The 15139-nt window shown below is 45.2% G+C and overlaps 1 protein-coding gene and 1 long non-coding RNA gene across 2 annotated transcripts in view; one reads left to right on the top strand and one right to left on the bottom strand.

The window, feature by feature from the left end:
* The window catches only part of GALNT17 (polypeptide N-acetylgalactosaminyltransferase 17), a 453103-nt gene that overhangs the window by 12124 nt on the left and 425840 nt on the right, over positions 1 to 15139 (bottom strand). The gene's annotated exons all lie outside the window — the stretch shown is intronic.
* Positions 10809 to 11895, top strand: LOC141371057 (uncharacterized). The gene is made up of 3 exons (XR_012375674.1): positions 10809 to 10906; positions 11453 to 11529; positions 11785 to 11895. It is a non-coding gene; the product is annotated as an uncharacterized lncRNA (long non-coding RNA).

Raw genomic sequence — 15139 nt, 5'->3', positions numbered from 1 at the left:
TTCGAACCTGCTTTGGGGTGAATTTATTTGTTTGCTGCTTGGCTGAAGGAGTGATTTCTGGTGATTACATATGCATATGTATATTCTTAACAACAAATAGACTTTCTCTGTCACTGTCCAGAGCATGCCTGATCCCAAACAATACAGGACAAAAAATGTCTCCAATTGTATCTCAAAATGGACACATGGTGGCTGCCTCTGAGCTGGGAGTGGAGAAAGGGGCTGCCTGGGGTAGGAGGAATCTTTGGGGGAAATGGAAATGTATATTTTGATTGGGGAGGAAGATCTGCAGGCATGTACCTTGTCAAAACTCATCATATTGTACACTTAAATAGATGCTGTTTGTTGTACTGACCTTATACTTCAATAAAGTTGATTTAAAAATATATCTAGAGGCTTAGAAGGTAGGCTATAGAATCACATACGTATTTTGCAGAGAGAGCCAGTTCCTAGGGGACTGGATGGTTCCAAGGGCCTCCCTCCTCAGTCTTCTCCCTTCCACCATTATGACTCATCATGCTGGATAAAAGCATTATATTTCCAGAAAATGCACTGCTACTGAGAATGAATGGGGAAACATATTTATGACACAAAGCCTTGGGTTGATTATCCTGCACAGACAGTTGAAGAGTGGATGGATTCAGGGCATTGCCGGTGGAGGTGGGGTGATGGCAGGCTCTGGCCCACATAACTCTGGGAGAGAGCTGGGAGCCTGTGGGGAGGGGCCCTTGGGGTGTGGGCAGCACCAGGATGAGGGTCAGAAGAGCCAAGTGGGAGAGGGTGTGGTGAGCAGAAGAGCCCACTCCAGTTCCCAGGGATCAGGAGCAAATTCCTAAGCATGCCTCCGAAGTTCACCCAGACTGCTAAACTGGTTAGAGGAGCAAAGATTCTATTTTTCAATAAAGAGATACATTTCCTCCTTTTCTCCACATGTGAAATAGGAAGGTAGGACTGTATCGGGTATAGCGTGGAAACGCTGGCAAACACTTGGCTCCCTTTTTAGCAAGATCTTAATTAAATCTATCTCACCTTCTCATTTTTGCTAACTGAAACAGTGTTCCTGGCTTTGTGCTGTGTCATCAAAGAGGTGGTCTATTATACGGTTAAAGACTTGGACTCTGGAGCCTGTTTAAGAAATCCAAGCCCTATCAAAAACTAATGATGTATGGTGATTAACATACCAATAAAAAAATTAAAAAAAAAATCCAAGCTCTGCCACTTAATAGTTTTATGACCCTGGGCCAGTTGCTTAAGCCCTATGGGACTCTGTTTCCTCATTTTCAAATTGGGGATAATTTTACACTTTACTTCATAGGGTAGTTACGGAATTCGATAAATGAGCGAGAAGAGCACATGGCGCAAAGTAAGCCCCGTATATTTGTTATTCCTATTTCCCCTGACCTCATGCCCCAGTTGAGTACTGGGCCTTGTTTCTAATTCACCAGACTTCTTTTCTTCCCGATGGCGCTCCCATGTGGCTCTGTGCAGCCAGCATTTCCTGGCCCCGGCTCCTTCCCGGCACTCAGCCACTCCAGGCTTCCTGTTCTCGCCCAGAGCCATTTGTCCAAGGGCTGCTGCCTCAAGTGCTTCAACAATGCTGTTGGGCAGCTGAGTACTGACAGGTGGCTTTCTGGCCCGTTGGGTTCTCTTGGGCTGGGTCTGTGGGTGACGTTGAGTTGCAGCCCCGACCCAAGGCAGGCTGGGTCTGGCCCCTGCTATGCTCCTGCCCTTTTCTTCCCTACCCTCAACTTCATTTCCCTGGTTTGGTCCAGATCTTACGTGCCCTTGTCTAGAATGGGCCAGATTCCTGGGGGAACTGGACCTTGGGTGGGGCCTTGGGACTCCGCTTTGCATCTCTAAAGCCACCCCTGTGTTCCAGTGATGCCCTCCAGTCCTGAGCTCTCATGGCCCTTCACCTTGGACTCACTGTCCTTCCTTCACACTTCTGCAGTGAAGGTGAGAAGTTTCCTGTTCCTGCCTGTTTCCTGCTCTCCTTGTTTCCTGCTCCCGGCATGTTCCTTGACGAATCCCAGGCACACCACCAGCTAGAGGCCAGCCCTGATCGTCCTCGGCCAGTCAGGAACTCAGAGCCTCAGCAGAGGAGTTAGATGTGAGCCCGGTGTTGGTGTTCATGTGTGAGTGTAGACGTGAAGATCTTCTGAAATGGCACCAATCTCTGAGAGTCAGTTCTGGGTTTCTAACATCACTGAAGAGCCATTTGATATATATATATATTCTGGCTCTGTTCATTCATGTAATGTAATTTACCCAATGATAATGACCCTACAAAAGTCAGGGCACTTGCTCTTCTTATCTTCCCACTAGAGAGACTAAATTTTCTTCTCTTGATTCCAGAAGCCAACACTGTGGGCACAGTGGCCTCTCCCTCATTTTGTGGACCTGTCCAATTAGATTGGTTCCTGTCATGCTGCCCATCTTCACCCTCCCACCTGAGCCCACAAGAGTATCCTGAAGCTCGGGCCGGCCTGTGTTGAGCCTGGACTCAGCCCATGGCCACCATATGGGTCCAGTCAAAGCATCCAGTGCCTTCCCTGCCAGTAGCTAGCACCCCACTTGTACATTCTTCTTTCAACATCAAACATTCATCACTTGCCCACCACGTGGCACAGCCTCCTCTATCAGAGAAAGCACTTGCCTGAGATTCCCTGGAAGAACACTCTTCCCTGGAATTTAGGGCCTTCAGCATTGCAAGCTGTGCTAGGTGAGCTAGAAACTGTGGTTCTCAAGCGGGTAACCCCAAGGCTGGCAGGTCAGTCGATCTCTGTTTGAGATGAATTCAGAGATTTCTCTCCAAAAAAAGAAACAAAGTCTAAGTTTCTGCTCCTATTTACCATAATTTGACCTGGGGAAAATTCAGTGTTGGTACAGTTATACGCAAATGAAGATGGTAGAAAATCTACTTTCTGAGCATTAATCCTCAGTGTTCTTTAGACTTTCCACTAATATTTTAGAAATATAAGTAACTCCTTTCTGTTTAGTCTTCACTCCCCTTCACTCTGCCCTAAGTGTGCTTAACTCAGACCCTTCTCTGCCTCCCTACCTGGTCTCACCTTCCCTCAAAGTCAAGCTTCTGGAGGGTTCTCTCCCACCATGTCTGCACTTCCTCACCTCCCTTTCTCCCCTGCATCCACTCCCATCTGGCTTCCTCTCCATGCTCCATGGAGAATCCTCTCGCCCACATTTGGTATTGTATCTAACACACAGTGTAGTCTAGCTCGCTGGACCTCTGGGCAGCGCCACTGATGGTGGAGCCACACTAGGGTCTGTCCCTAGAATCACTGTTCGCTCCCTTGGCCAAAGCCCCATTCGCCTCGGCCACTCTGTCCTCAGCACCTGGTTGGAATGTTCTGCTGCCTGGAGGACATCACTGTGGGGATTCCCAAGGCCCATCCCTTGCCCCAAACTCACAATGCCCCAAAGAGAACTCAAATCAACTTCTCCCAAAACCTTTGTCTCCAATCTCAGCAATGGTGCCACTATCTACCCCTGGTCTAGCCACAGGGGCTCGAGTGTCACTTCCATCTCTCTCATCGCTCCCCTTGACCTCTCCACTAATAATTCCAGCCAACTAGCCCTCTGAAAACATTTTTAAAAAGCCCTTTTAACGTCAAAGCCATTTTAGACTTATACAAAAGTTGCAAATATAGTATAGTGAGTTCCTGTATATGTGGCACCCAGCTCATCCTAAAGTTTGTATCTTACATAATCATAGTGTAGTCACCAAATCCAGGGAGTTAACATTGGTCCACTCCTATTAACAATCTAGAGACCTCACAGAAATTTCATCGCTCTTCCAACATGTTTTCTCTCCCAGGATTCCACACTGCATTCTGCTGTCACGTCTCCTTACTTAATCTCCTCCTATCTGGGACAGGTCCTCAGTCTTCCCTTGTTTTTAATGACCTTGGCACTTTTGAAGAGTACTGGGCAATTATTTTGTAGAATGCCCCTCAATTCGGGTTTATTTGATGTTTCCTCATGATGAAGATTGAAGGTATATTTGTACATTTTTAGCAAGAAAAACCACAGGGATGATGCTGTGCCCTTCCTGGGGCAGCAGATCAGGGGAGCATGATGTTTCATCACTGGTGATGATAACCTTGAACACTTGGTTAAGGCAGTGTCTTCTGGGCTTCTCAACCATGAAGTTACTATTTTCCCTTGATAAAGGGAGATACTTGGAAATTACGAAAATATCTTACTTTTGATCACTAATTTTAGCATCCATTGCTAGTTCTGGACTTCAGCAAGTATTACTGGCATGACCACCTAGGGGAGATTTTCATTTCCCACATGCCTTCTACACTTACTAAGTGGATTTCTACGGAAAGAATAGTGGTCCCCCTCTCTCCATTTATTTATTTATGTCGGTATGGACTCATGGATTTAAAAAAAAATGATGTGACAATCCAATATTCTCACTGTTTATTTTGTTGCTCAAATAGTTCCAGGTTTGGACATTCGGAACTTCTTCAGGATGGTTCCTGTGTTCTATTGAGAAGACAATAGAACAAGAATAAAAACTTCCTTTTACTCTGACACCAAAAGGTTTTCCAGGCTTAACCTCTATTTCTTCCTGCTCCATTGCTGGGATCATCCAAAATCTGGGTGCCAGAGGTGTTCAGTACTACTGGGTTTTATTGCTTCTAGGCTGTCTCAGAGCTAGGAAATATATGTATGTACACCAACCCATACACACATTTGTTTTTCTTTCTACATTTTCTACAAATTTATTTCTACATCTCTATTTATATATATTATATATATATATATATATATATTATACATATAAAATAAATTCATCCTGATCCCTCACATTGCAATCCAACATCCATTCATTCTAGCCATACCTCTTTCCTTATTTATAACCTCTTTCTCCAACAGCAAGAGACCTGGTTCCCAATACCCACACTTTATATACTTACTCGTTCAACCCTAGTATATACATACAGTAGTTTCAGAATTGTTAATCCAGACTGCTGTAGAAAATAAGCTTACTTACTAGAAGGCAGTATTGGCAATGGTGTGTTTGTTTGTTTTTGTCTAGAGTCCAGTCAAAATTGTCCAAACTGTTCCAAAGTTACTTAGATTGGTGCTATTCTTCCTCGTCTATCCGTGTAGTTATATTTGTTTAGTTAGGCTATTATTATTTATTATTATTATTATTTTTTTACTGTTTGCATCCCATTGTGGGCCCTCTTCTCCACATTCTAGCTGAAATTATTATTCTTTCTCAGACATTTGAAATATCACCATGGTTCTGAGAGTCAGAACTTGATATAAAGGTGCACTGAGAGACAAGTGTCACTCCTCTTTTATTCCTTTTTTCTGCCCCCATTTCCACATTCCATCCATCCCATTCTCATGCACCTCTAGGAGGTAACCAATCCCATTAGTTTCTGATTTATCCTTCCTGAATCTCTTGTATAGACGAGCAGATACAGGTATTTATTTTTAAATGGCCATTTGTCTTAAATAAAGGTTAGCATACTATGCATTTTCTTTTGTACTTTGCCTTTTTCACCTAACAATATGCAAAAATCACTCTGTATTGGTACATAGAGATTGCCCATGTTATTTTGTATAGATGCATGCTATCCACTGCTCATTCAACCACTCTCCTATCAATATGCATTAAACTAGTTTCTAATATTTTGCAATTGTAAATAATGCTGTAATGCACACTATTTTCATGTTGTTGGAAATCAGAGTAGACTTCTGGAAGTAGATTGCTGGGTCAGAAAGTAAGCATATTATCGCTTTGTTAAGTATTGCCAAACTCCCCTCCAAAAAATGGTACCAATTTGCATTTCTACCAGCAATCTAGGAGATCGGCTATTTCTTCAGAACCTTGATAACAGAGTATATTGTCAATATTTTTAAATTTTGCAAATGTGATAGGTGAGGAAAACGGCTTCTCAGTGTTATTTTGCTTTGGATTTCCCCATTTACAAATGAGTTTGAACATTTTTCATATATTTAGAACATATATATATATATATATATATACACACACACACACACACACATATTTTTTTGGTGGGAGGACAACTTGTTTGCTTGTGTCTTTTTCCTATTTTTCTATCATATTTTTAGTCCTTTGTTCAATTTTTAAGCATCTTTTATACAACAGGAAAATTATCCCTGGTGGCATATGTTACAAATATTTTCTCCTTGGTTGTCAGGTGTCTTTGACTGTGTTTATGGTATTATATCACCATGCAAGTTTTAAAAAATTTTAATGTAGTCAAATACATCAATCTATTATTGTCTCTGGATTTTGAGTTTTAGTTAAAAGCCCTCCCCTAGATCAGAGTTAGAGAGGAATTCACCCATTATTTTTCTAGTATGGGTACAGTTTCATATTTTACATTTAGATTCTTAACTCATTTGGAATTTAAGCTTGTGTATAGTGTCAAGTATGAGTCTAATTTTATCCCTAATCACATTTTAAATTTGTCTACTTCTTACTATCCCAATGGTCACTACTCAAGTTTAGGTGACTGACTTTTGACAAGAGAATCATACCAGTGTTATAACTGAAGTTCTTGCCTCTAGCTTAAGACCCCTCCAATCCATTCCTCAAACCAATCCCAAGTGATTGCTTCCTAAATGTAAATCAGACTGTACCCCAACCTTCTATTTTAAAAGGCTTTCACTATTTCAATGGCTTCCTATGGGGGCTGGCATAAAGCCCAAGCTCCTTAACATTCCTATAGAGCTGTACATTATTTGCCTCCTGCCTATTGATCTGGCCTCACCTTTGGTCACTCCCCACCTCATGCTCTGTGTTTCAGCCTCTTTAGTCTTGGAGACTTAGTTTCCCCATCTTTAAAATGGGAACAACAGAAGGCCTCTCAGAAACAATGCAAGAAACAATGAAATTTTGTCAACAAGATGTTGTGGAATTCCAGGGAGAAGATGTCTGAGATCCAGATATTTTGGTGTCTTGTAAAGGAAGCAATTAATCAAGAAATATAAGAATGAAGAACAGCATAAGACTTCAATATATTACATATTCTGAAATATGGTGTTTTGCCCATCAGGAAAACCATATCTGTGTTTATTTTGTTGGGTTGGTCTGAAGATTAGATAAATTAGAAAAAAATGTGTCATAAATTGCATAATATTCATCATTAAGATGAAGTCTACAGAAATTAATTTGATAAGTAAAAAAAAAAATCAGTGGTTGGACTCAACCAATCACCAGGGTATTTTATACAATAATATCTTAATTAACTTAATTCCTAGATGGTAGGAGCCTCCATGTCCCATCTGTCTTTCCAAGTAACTTGCTTTCCAGGAAACATTTCCTTAAAGAACTGAACCAGGCTGGAAGACTAGCTGAATGATGGAAAGCTCATGTGTTCCAGAACCAGAGAACTGGTCCAATCTTCCCCTTGCAAGTTCTATGAGGACTTGAGGTGCTCAAAGTGCCTGAACATATTCAAGTTTTCACTGCTCTTCATTGCTGTTTTTTTTTTTTTTAATAGCCTCAAGAAGTAGAATCTTGTAGAAGTAGGACCTAACTGAATCTTTCTTGGAAAACTGAAGCCTTCCCAAGGTCCTGCAGTCAGCACCAGGGACATCATTTCTATATGATATGTGCCATGGACTTTGTCTAAGGACTTTGCATGGATTAGCTTGTTTAACTGACACAGTATCTCTATAAGGTATATACTATCATTATATTTACATTACAGAGAGGGGAACTGAAGTACAAGGAACTTGAGTGTTTGCCCAAGGTCATAGCTAGTAAACAAGGGAGCTGTGTTTCACTTAGGAGTCAGCCACACACAGAAAGGTACCTCTTAGCATCATCACAGAAGAATTAACTCTGGTCCAGGATGTATGTGAAGTGTCCTTTCCTGATTTCTAGGCTCACTAAGATGCAGGGACCAGAGACCTTCACTTAGCCATGCATGGCTCTGGTTAGCTCCTGTGCCACTTTGGCTGTATATCAGGAGCCTCAACCCAACAGAGAATGCCATGAAAAAGTATCTGAAGTGCTAGGGTGGGCCTTTGGCTGACCACATGTCTCTCCACCCCCGCCCCCACCGTGGTTTACACCTCCTGCCCTGTGCATGGCCAAACCAACTATTTAAGCGTGAGATATGGAGCCCAAGCTGATGAGAACTCACGTCCTTGTGTACATAGCCTTCCTGCAAGGCTTCTTATGATTTGCCTTCAACCTTTGGCTGGTTGACATTTAAATTTCCACAAAGGGGCCCCAGATTCAGGCCCTGCAGGCAATTCACAGACATGAACCTAGTCTTTTGGGAGCAGGATCAGGCAGTCAAGAGGATTGATAGGAGTTCCTCAAAAGCAGGCCCGTCACTGACCCTCAACCCCTGTCACTGCAGGAAGAATCTAGGAGGCCATGCAGTGCAGCATTCTCAGGAAAGGGGCTGGCACTGAAACCACATCACAGAGCAATTTGAGGAAGGCCTTCACACCTTTCTAGAACCAACGTCAGTGAATACATGGCACCCTTGGTGGTCCCCATGTGGGTGGAATTCCAGCAAGTTGTCTCAAACCCGGCACTTTGCACAACCCCTACTTTCTAAGCCAGGCAGGTGGTATAGTGAGGATGGTCTAGAACATTCTGCTACTGACATTTGGCCTTCCTCTGGCCTTCTCTGATGGTTCGGAACCCAGCCTTCTGAGGCCCAGACCAATGGCCAGAACCCCACTAGCCCTAAACTCTTTAGGATCTGCCCTTAATTCTGACTGGCCACATTCCAGACCATCTCCATGTCAAACAAGCAACGTCTTTGCAAGTAACCCCTCTACAGGCACACTGTGCCAAAGAAACACTGAAACTCTCTGAACTAAATGGTCAGGGCATGAGGCTATTAGTCTAGTGGCTTCCTCTTGCTCTGCTGCAGCTGGTAGTCCTGAGGCACTAAATACCTTTTCACCAGCAGGCTTCATCTTCCCCTTCCTGTCCTTCAGAAGCAGTGATGTTATTAATTCAGTGATTTGAAAACAACCTAAGAAATCAAAATACTTCTTTGAAAAAAATAAAGGCTAGAAGCAAGCCTCAGAAATGATAATAGTTGTTTTAGGGTGGCGGGATTATGGATGATTTAAATTTTTTTTTCAAATTCATCGCAAAGCTGTTGCATCTTTAGTAGAAAAGGAAAAGATTAGCTAGCAGTGACCCTCTTTGAATTTAACAGCTCTGGGCATGGTAGAGAGGTTCAGCTGATAAGGTGCCCACCACCTCACTGTTCAGTCTGAGTTCCTTATTCCAAATCCAACATTAACACAAAGCCTGCCTGGCTCGCTTTTCTGTCTGGAGAAAACAATCCACCAAACTTCTAAGGAGACAGGAAACTTTTAACTTTTAACTTTTAACTTTTAAGAATCTCTACTGGAAAACAATTTATGACTATGATTCTGATTTTTTGGAGAGAATAGTCCATCACCCCATTCTGGCAAGAGAGCAATACAGTAATTCCTCCTTAACCTGGCGTCCTCCTTAAGCAAGATCAAATACATGTGCTTTTCATTCTGAATGCCACTTAGGAAATCGGGCATTCCTGTTCCCAGTGTGTGGACCACGAGACCTACTTGTCAGGAATAATTAGAAGAGTGAACTGGGGATTGGAAATAAAACGGGGAAGCAGAGCAGATGGCAGAGGACAAGGCTCGGGTCCCCTGAAGGCTCGGGAAATTGTCAGGAAGTGGAAAGGTAGGAACCCTGCACCTCGTGGAGGTCTGCAGAGAAGGTGGGCACCAGGGATGCTCACAAAGGCTAGCTGGAGGCAGGGCCCGGGAGGCAGGAACTAACAACCTGGAAATAATAAACACAGAAGCATTTTGAATATTTTGAGAGATGAGTCAGAGGAACAACAAAAAAAGGCGCTTAATACTCCTGCTATCTGCAATGAGACAAAATGAATTTATAAGTGTTGCACTGGAATGCAGGGGGAGGATTTTAGAAACACTGCATGGGAGATGGGGGCTGGACGTGAGCAGTAAGAGCCTCCGTGGTGTCCCACTCCAGATGTGGCAAACAGCACCAGGGTTTTCTCTCCAGCTTCTTGTCTGCTCTCTTTGGTCTCTGTAGATTTCCCTAATGTAAAAAGTACCTGCCCTCGCTCCTCCAACCCTATTCTCCCACAAGGTCTCAAGCTCCCCTGCTTTGACCTCATTCTGCTCTCCAGGAATTGAAAGGGATTCCTAGGTCTGCTTCTTACTCAGGGCAGGAGGCCGGTCTCCAGAAAGCCATCTTCCCTTGGGCATTAACTCCAAAGTGCTCTCAACGGCTCCATCCCCTGAGCACCGACACTTCCCTGACTTTGTTTGGAAGCCAAGAGGCTGCTGGATGTCATTACCTCCTGTATTTTCTGAGGGCCTTCCCCATGCTAATAGCTGTGGGAGCCCTGTCACTCTGGTGGGGCACCAGCGTCTTACTGGCACAATGCATCATTGTGACACGGTGTTTGGATGATGTATCGCTGAAAAGATAAAGCCATCAAAGAATAAGTCCAAGATCAGATTAAATTTCATTACAGAATAAAAGAATTCTCACATGTTATTCGGGTGATGAATTAACTGAGGCTAAGGAATAGAAGCTTCTCCGAAGAGAAGGGAGAGGAAGAATGAAATGTATTGACAGAAGGACAAACAGAAGAGAAACCTTTGATATCTCCCTGGCACCCAGCGAATCACAGAGGTCCTCCTGTGAACAGAGCCTGACACCCCTCTCCATGATACACACCTCCTAGAACGTCCCACCACAGCTAGGAACTGTTTCACACAGTGCTCCTTGAATGTCCCAGGACCACCTGCTCGAACCTTGTGCTGACAAGGCATGGGTTGCTGAGAAGCTGTGGTCCTTGGCGCGGGGAGGAACCCGTGTCAGAATTGTGGCTGGGTACGTGGTTCCGTGAATACTCCCAGTGAGGTTAGGCCTCAAATTTGGGGGCAGAGGGAGGGATTAACTACGAAGGGGTTCAAGGGAAGTTTGGAGGATGGCAGAACCTCTCTAGATCTTGATTGCAGTGGGGTTAACTTGATGGTGTGTGTTACAAAAACTTGCAAAACTCTATTAACAAGAATGAATTTACCTTAAAAATGAAAAAAAAAACCCAATTATATAAAAGCTGAAATAGTATGATAAATTAAAAATAGAATTAGGTTGGGGGCGCCTGGGTGGCTCAGTTGGTTAAGCGTCTGCCTTTGGCTTGGGTCATGATCCTGGGGTCCTGGGATCGAGTCCCGCATCAGGCTTCCTGCTCAGCGGGGAGTCTGCTTCTCCCTCTCCCCTCTGCTTATGCTCTCTCTCTCTCTCAAATAAATAGGTAAAATCTTAAAAAAAAAAAAAAAAGAATTAAGTTTAGGACAGTAGGCATAGTCTGGGGCAGATGCAGACATCTGACGACTACCTGTAAGTCTAACATGAAGTCTTGCCCCTAAATAGGTGCTCAATCAATGGTACTCATTGAAAAAGGAAAACACTCAGAGACAACAATGTAGATTCCCAGGCCCCGTCTTCAGGTAGGTCTGGGGTTGGACTCAGGGATCCGTCAGCACTTGTCATGCACGGCCGGGGGCTCACGGTTCTGGGGACCACACCTGAGATGCTGGGTGGCGAGCCCGGGCTCTGCATCCTGGCACCCAGGGCTCTCAACACTTGGACCCTACTGGCTGGCCTGAGCCACCTGCCTCCGCCAACTGTGTCACTGTCCCTCCAACACGCCATTCGCCACCACCCCCATGACCTCCACGCCTTTGCTCTTACCTCTTCTCTAGCGCTGTGTCCATGCTTGCTTCAAGTCCTACCACCGGGCCTTGCTGTGGGCTAGCGAACATATGGGGGCTCCAGCGAGGGAGACACGCTCCCCACAATGCACCAGATGTCACAGCCCAGAATTCATGTCCAGGAGTCATAGAACTTTCGGTTTAAAAAGTGTCATGGCACTACCTGCATCTTATTATCCACACTGGGGGAGGGTCGCTACCCACATGATAGGATGCAATGTGTTACTAAAACCAGAATGCCATGGACCGCTCCAGCTCGGAGACCCACCTGCTGCTCCCCCAGCGGGGTGGGGGAGCCTCGGCTCTCCTGAGACAAGACCCCCGTTCTAAATGAGTTCAAGCTGACCTCAAAGGCTGTTACCGCATCTCTGACTTCCTATTTTTAAATAAAAACTTAGGCTCAAAAAAGAAAAGGGTATGTGTCTCATCCAAATTAGTAACCAGGCAAGGGCAAGGCTGGTCACCGGCTCGCCGACGGACACTTGCGAGCGAGTGGGCTCAACGCGGGGTGAGGAACCGTTTCCATTTTGTTGACAAACACATGTTGCAAGACAGAAAATTACCCTCCTCAGTGCTTATTTTATCTCCTTTTAATTGCTGTTTGATAATAAATTACAACAGAGAGTCCATTAATTAAGCTAACAGTGTCCGTGGAACACCAACTCCTTCTTCTGGGAGTTGCCTTGTTACGGGAGCTTTGATTCAGTCTCTGTTTGCCCACAGCAGTTTCCGAAGTGGTTCAGAAAGATGCTAAGGCACGTGACTGGTGGGGTGAGGGTGGGGGGCTCATTCCTAGCTTGGAGGGAGCGGCTCTGGAAGGAGGGGGAGAAACCTTGATGAGCCAGGGTGGGGGGCAGACTAGCAGCTGCAGAGAGGTACCAAGGGTGCCTTCTTAATTCAGAACATGTAGTAGAACGGAAAACAACATTAGACTTACTTAAAAAAAAAAAATCAGCTGATGGGAAACAACCAGGGCCCACTCATAGGTATTCATCCCAGAGTTGGGGGGGAAGCAGTGAGCCGCCTACTTTGGTTTGCCATTCCATCATCAACTAAATGGCAGGAGCATTCATCTGGAAAAGCTCTGCATGCAGGTGGACCCGGTGAAAGATGAATTCATTACTTCCCATCAAAGGTGCTGGTCGTCGGCTGTGTAAGCCACGGGGAGAGGAGAGCCTGCTGGCTGGCTCCAGTGTGGGCAGGGAGCTGACAGGTGGCCATCTGCAGGCTGGATCTGTTTAGCAGGTGACTGGCGGGACTCTGAGGCAGGGGACACCAGATGAGTGAAGGCTCTGGACAGAAGGGTGAGGGAGGTCAAGTTCACAGGGGTCTGTCCTGGAGCTGGGAGCATCACAAGGGCGTTCGTGGGCGTTCTGAGTGGCCGGGGCAGAAGGAAAGGGCAGAGGGCCCCGGGGGAAGTGTCACAGGACCACGGAAGGCAGATGGAGCCACTTCAATGTGCTGGTCCTTAGATTCAGCTGAGAACATCCCGAGTGGCTTAGAAAATCTTCCCCGGAATCACCCAGGTAAAAAGTCACTGCTTGGAGCCATATGGGGAAGCCCTCAGATGTCCAGGAGACATTCTTTAGACCAGCTTTATTTCCTTCCGCATTCCCAAAGTCAGCTTCACAGGCCAGGTTTTGATTATGAGGGTATCTAAATGCGCTAGTGTCTATGACGCCACGGTTACTAAGTACTTAGTTCAAATGTTACCTGTTCAGAGCACTGGACAGAGAAACCTGGGAGTTAAGTATAAGCCACTCCTCGTATCTCCAACAATATCAAGGACCCTGTGCTGGAAAAGCTGGAAAGTCAGCAGGAGCCGAAGGCCAGGATGTCTCCTCAGTATCCACCCCTCTCTGAACTCCTCCAGGAGTTCAAACTAAGCCCAGTCTAAGCATATCATAGTGTCAAGTCCCAAACTTCCCAGGCCAGCATCCTGGCATCATCTGGGAACTTGCTGGTAATGAGAAATCTCAGCTCCCACCCCAGGGCCCCTGATTCGGAAGCTCTGGGCCTAGGGCCCAGAAGGTGGTGCTTTCACAAGCCTTCCAGGGGATTTGGCCACACACTGAAGGCAAGGACCAGTGCCTTGGAGCCTAACTGCTTTATCAGGCTTTGGGAGATCCGCCTCTCCATCCCCTTCTGCCTTATCTCTTGGCGGTCCTTCCCTCTTGCATTGGGCACCAGCCAAACTGGGCTACCTTCTGTCTCCCAACACTCCAAGCTATCTTGCTCTTTCCACACTTACTATGCTGTAGATTTTCCTGCCTCTTTACTTGTCTCTTTCCTCAAGTGCAAACTATCTGAGAGCAGGGACTGTATCTTATCCATTGCTGCATATACTCATGACCAGCGTCTACAGCAAGTGATCAAGACAGAACTTGCTGAGTGAATGAACAAATGAGTAAAGACACTCTGGGGGCGCCTGGGTGGCTCAGTCGGTTAAGCGTCTGCTTTTAGCTCAGGTCATGATCCCAGGATCCTGGGATCAAGCCCCGAGTCGGGCTCCCTGCTCAGTGGGGAGCCTGCTTCTCGCTGTCCTCCTTGCTTGTGCTCACTCTCACTCTCGCAAATAAATAAAATCTTAAAAAAAAAAAAAAGACCCTCCCTGGATTCTTTAGACCCTACAGCCTTTAGTGCAAACGCCCCACTTCCCTGCGGAGACCCATCAGGAAGTGGAGCAGGTCTAGGCTTCCCCATCCGTCACCTGTCTGGCGTTCCTCCGGGGTTGGATTATAAAGGTTTTCCCCATCTGTAGCTGGCCTTTTATTACTATGAGTTGATATAAAAAAATGTTTTAAATACTTTATGAGTGTCACATCTAATGACATTTTTGGAACACATTATGTGTTCTCCCAATCGTAGAGACTTTCTGCTAAGGTCTTTATGTGCACGCACACACCTTGGGTTAGCACGAAGTTGCCAAAGGAAATTCATTTACCAGATTCGGTTTTTACTTTGTTGGTTGGTCATTCTGCCATTTTGGGTTATCTTGTGCATTCTCCCGAGAGACTGGAGAACACGTTGTGTTCTCTGAAATGTCACTGCAAGCACACTCCTCCTACAGAATCAGCCCTGGGCTCTTGTGCTGGTGCTTACAGACCTGGTCATACTTCCTACCCACCTGCTGTCGACCTTTCAGGATGAGCGTGTTGAGCATGTTCTCATGAGGAAATCGGCTATTTCTTCAGGCATATTTGATTATAACTGCAATGTATGCACATGTACACTCGCCTATTTGTAAATGACTCTGCAATTTATTCACATTCTCTATTCAGTATGCAATGTGCCCATTGGTCACCTTAATATCTGTGCTGATGCAAACACTCATGAATCTTTCCCC

The sequence above is a fragment of the Callorhinus ursinus genome, unplaced genomic scaffold (genome assembly GCF_003265705.2).
Source record: "Callorhinus ursinus isolate GAN/ISIS: 27379988/994484 unplaced genomic scaffold, GSC_fseal_2.0 scaffold55, whole genome shotgun sequence".
Taxonomy (NCBI): Eukaryota; Metazoa; Chordata; class Mammalia; order Carnivora; family Otariidae; genus Callorhinus; species Callorhinus ursinus.
Note: the sequence above shows the minus strand (reverse complement) of the source record. Positions and strands in the feature narration are given on the sequence as shown.